The sequence below is a fragment of the Oratosquilla oratoria genome, chromosome 12 (assembly GCF_046742065.1).
Source record: "Oratosquilla oratoria isolate Oo_2021 chromosome 12, ASM4674206v1, whole genome shotgun sequence".
NCBI lineage: Eukaryota > Metazoa > Arthropoda > Malacostraca > Stomatopoda > Squillidae > Oratosquilla > Oratosquilla oratoria.
In genome coordinates this window covers 14740063-14745062 of record NC_134788.1, presented here as the reverse complement: position 1 = coordinate 14745062, position 5000 = coordinate 14740063, and the positions used below count along the sequence as shown (strand labels likewise).

At 39.0% G+C, this 5000-nt stretch overlaps 1 protein-coding gene across 1 annotated transcript in view; it reads left to right on the top strand.

Moving 5' to 3' along the window:
• The window catches only part of LOC143030569 (facilitated trehalose transporter Tret1-like), a 459285-nt gene that overhangs the window by 422211 nt on the left and 32074 nt on the right, over positions 1–5000 (top strand). The gene's annotated exons all lie outside the window — the stretch shown is intronic.

Genomic DNA, 5000 nt, shown 5'->3' with positions numbered 1-5000 from the left:
AAGACACCTCAGTTAACATACGTAGAATATGCTACTCAACAACAGAGGTTATTCAATAGGTGGTGTTTGGCTAGTGAAACGGACACCTTAGATAGACTTAAACAGTTGATTTTATTGGAGCAGTTTAAGAATACCTTAGAGACAGATCTTAGGATTTTTATAGATGATCATGTTCCCGAAACTTTAACTAAAGCTGCTGTATTGGCTGATGAGTTCACACTAAATCATAAACCTAAGTCAAGACAAATGGAATCCCAAAAGTCAAAGTCATATAATCCAGATTCAACAAAATACTCTGATCCTTGGTCCCCAAAGAAACACTTTGAAAATCAGTCTAGCCCATCACATTTCAGTTACAGGTCTGATTTCAATCAATATCCTCCAAATCAACCTTGGCAAAGAATGGAAAGGTTTAAGACTAATCCCCCTGTAACTTGTTCATATTGTAAACAGGTTGGCCATCACATTTCTAATTGCAGAAAGAGACTGACACCCTCATTCTCCAATAAGACACCAACTCTTGTAAGTAATATAAAATCAGATGATTCAAAATCCTCTATTCAGGATAAACTACCAAAGAAGCCGGTATTGTCAAGTAATGTAGAACCCCCCTCATCAGATCATGATCCTTGTTTCAAACCATTTGTATCTTCAGGAACTATATCTCATAGTAGTAGTTCACAACAATATCCTATTTCCATACTCCGAGACACAGGAGCAAAGCAAAGTCTGATTTTAAATTCTGTCTTGCAGAATCTGGGTGAGTCATATACAGGTTATGATATATTGATAGAAGGAGTTGGAGGAATTGTAAAATGTCCATTACATAATGTTTTCTTGCGGTCTGATTTAACAACCGGAATGGTTAAAGTAGCAGTAGTAGACTCTCTTCCCATAGTAGGAATATCTTTATTGTTGGCCAATGACATCGCTGGAAGCAAAGTCATTTCTCCCTTAATAACAAATAACCCTAAGACCTCAGTAGAACCTTCAGATAACTTACAGTTGTTTCCCGCTTGCGCTGTAACCAGATCTCAGTACAAGAAATCTGAAGAGGAGACTTATAATTTAGAATCCCTATTCTCCCAAACTGACCCATCTTCTTCTTCACCAGTTTCTCTATCTAGAGCAGAATTAATCAAAGAACAGAAGTCAGATCATTCTCTTAGAAATTTGTACGAGATTGTTTCATCTCCAGAAGAAGTTGAAAATATGTCACGAGGTTTCTATATAGAAAACGGAGTCCTAATGCGAAAATGGAGAGCATCCACCGCAACCGCTGACCAGCCATGGCAAGTAAGGAATCAAATAGTCCTCCCTCTTGGTTTCAGGAATAATGTTCTAAGATTGGCTCATGATACTCCCTTAGCAGGTCACTTAGGGGTAAGAAAGACCTTGTTCAACATAACCCAACATTTCCATTGGCCCACGGTTGTCAAAGATGTTGCCCAATATTGTAAAACATGTCATACATGTCAACTTGTAGGTAAGCCCAACCAGAAAATTGTAGAAGCTCCACTCCATCCCATTCCTGTAATGGAAGAGCCATTTAAAAAAGTTCTTATTGACTGTGTAGGACCTTTACCTCCTTCAAGTAAAGGAAATCAGTACATTCTCACAATCATGTGTATGAGCACTCGTTTTCCAGAAGCAATTCCTTTGAAAAATATTAAAGCTCAAAACATAATCAGAGAAATGTTGAAATATTTCACTATGGTAGGATTTCCTAAGAACATTCAAAGTGATCAAGGAAGTAATTTTCTTTCCAACAAGTTTAGAGAAACTCTTGTAACACTAGGTATAAATCATGTAACTTCCTCCGCCTATCATCCTCAATCACAAGGTGCTCTAGAGCGCTTTCACCAAACGCTCAAGACAATGTTAAGAATCTTCTGTGCTGAGAACACTCGAAATTGGGAAGACGGACTCCCCTTTTTGTTGTTCGCCACCCGAACAACAATTCAAGAAAGCCTTGGATTCAGCCCGTCAGAATTAGTCTTCGGTCATGAAGTCCGTGGTCCCCTAAAGATACTTCATGAACAATGGATGAAAGAAGAACCACCTGTTCCTTCTTTGAAATACGTGTCCCAGGTCACCGAGAAGTTGTTAGAAGCTTGGAAGTTGGCAAGAGAGAACTTGGCGAATGCTCAACGAGCAATGAAAGGTCGGTATGATAAAAATTCTAAACTTAGAACTTTCTCTCCAGGAGATCAAGTGTTACTTTATCTTCCCATACCAGGAGATCCATTGCAGGCTAAATACAAAGGACCCTATGAAGTCTTGTCCAGAGCCAGTGATCTCAACTACATAATCAAAACTCCAGACAGAAGAAAGAGTTCCCGTCTCTGTCACATAAATACCTTAAAACCTTATCATTCCCGAGATCCAATTCCAGCTTGCAGCTCTACCACAATAGAATCGGAAGAGCCTCCTGATAACCTGCCTAATCCTCCTGAGATTCCCTTGGAAAACTCTCAGATACTACAAAATCTTCAAATAAAAGTAGGACACTTATCTGAGAAACAAGGTAGAGACATTCTTTCTCTCTTAAGAAGTTTTCAAAAATCATTTCTAGATTCCCCAAGATTCACTTCTTTGATAGAACACGAAATAATTCTAGACTCGCCAAGGGCTATCAAACAAGCCCCTTATAGAGTCAATCCAAAAAAGAAGGAGTTCATAAAAGCAGAAATAAACACTCTGCTTCAACAGGGAATAATTGAACCCTCCAGTAGTCCTTGGGCATCTCCTTGCATTCTTGTCCCTAAATCTGACAATTCTTATCGCCTGTGCATTGACTACAGGAAAATCAATGCCCATACTAAGGCCGATGCTTTTCCTATCCCTAGGATAGATGATATCATAGACAGTCTAGGAACTGCCAAGTATGTATCCAAGTTGGATATGCTAAGGGGATACTATCAAATCCCTGTACACCCTCGCTCAAGAGAAGTTACCGCTTTCATTACGGAAGAGGGATTGTTCCAATTCAGAGCAATGCCATTTGGGCTTAAAAATGCCCCTGCCACTTACCAAAGAATGATAAGTAATCCTGTTGCAGGATTGCCAGGAGTAAAAACTTATCTAGATGATGTGATAATATTTAGTCAGTCTTGGACAGAACACATTGAACACCTAAATAATTTCTTTTATAGAGCAGACCAAGCAAACCTTACCATCAATTTGTCCAAATGTGATTTCGGACATACACAGGTCCCCTATTTGGGATTTAAAGTTGGAAATTCCCAAGTGTTTCCAATAGACGCCAAGATAAAAGCCATCAATGATGTACCAACACCCACTAATCGTAGAGAGGTACGTCGATTCCTCGGAATGAGTGGCTATTATCGCCGTTTTTGTCCAAATTTTTCAGATGTAGCAGAACCATTGACTGACCTGCTGAGAAAAGACCACGACTTCGTGTGGACACCTACCTGTGAGACGGCCTTCAAAAACCTGAAGTCCCTTCTCACTAACGCACCAGTTCTAAGGGCACCCGATTTCCAACGACCCTTTCTTCTGCAAGTCAACGCGAGTGACACCGGTATCGGTGCCGCCCTCTTGCAAGAACACAATGAAGTTCTTCACGCTATCGCCTACTACAGCAAGAAGCTGTCCCCTGCGCAGAAGAACTACTCCATACTTTCTAGAACGTAGCTTTTCAACAGAAAGTGAAAAGCTTTCCCAAACGGTGGAGGTGTAACGTAATATTAGATATTACGTCATATGTGTAATTATGTTATAGAATTGTGTTCCTTTGTATTACATAACTATGTTCATATTTCTTATCTATGTATGTATTGTAACAATGTTAAGCAGTAACGCCCGTCCACTATATGTAATCTTGCCTACGTACGGAGAGGTGCGCACTCTTGTAGAACAAACAGACAAGCGAAATCCTGAATAGTTCGGAGCGCACAGATTTAACAGTTACTAAATAAATAGATTGTTCAAGCAAGTCGAGGGTCCTAAAACTACCCATGTTGACGTGTTAACTTACCCTGCTCCTCACCCGCACCCTTAACCGGAAGTATCCCGTTTCCGGTCCAATGGTATATAAGCGGTGGAAACCGCTCATTCCTTGTCATATTCCCACATATTGATCTCTTGATAAAAACTAGAAGGTTTAGATTCATGAGACGATTGGTGTGAAGTGATCACCCTTTTTGCCTACATTACGTGTCTGATATACATTGCATTACTTTACTTATATTTGTACTTATTACTTATTTTGATGCATGTTCCTGATCTCTGTGTACTTAGATAGTACCATATTGTATACGTATCTTGTGTTTCTTATTTGAACGATAATTTCCATATTCTTATAATCATGTACGGTCCCATTGACCCTACTGCCCATTCTCTTTTGTGTTGATTGCCTGTAAATACTTTCCATTAATAATTTCGTTTACTAGTTTTATCGCTAGTTTAATATTCCTTTCCTGGAATCTTCTTTGTTACCTTTACTTCTAGTCTTACGAATTATCTAGGCCCTGACCAGATAGTTCAGTCCTACAGTGGCTTCTAGAAGTGAGCTGGTTCTTAAGCACTTAGACGTTATACGTAACGTATCTTCACATACCAGCCGCCCGTAACATACATCTAAGTAAATACAACTAGGTAGGTATAAATACACACTCACACACACACACACACACACACACACACACACACACACACACACACACACACACACACACACACACACACACACACACACACACACAGCATATATATAAATATATATATATATATATATATATATATATATATATATATATGAATGAATAAAAAATCAATATAAGAGAAAGGTTTCTTCAAAGACTGGTAACAAAACTGATTTTTTATTTATTCATAAGACGTAAAGGTAAATTCAATTTCCTAATACTCCTGCCAAGGCGACACTCAACACAGCTATACGCCGTACTTCTGAACGGCTTTAAATAGATCGTCTTTTAAATTATACTTTCCCTAACTAATACATCCTAGGCTAAGTACCA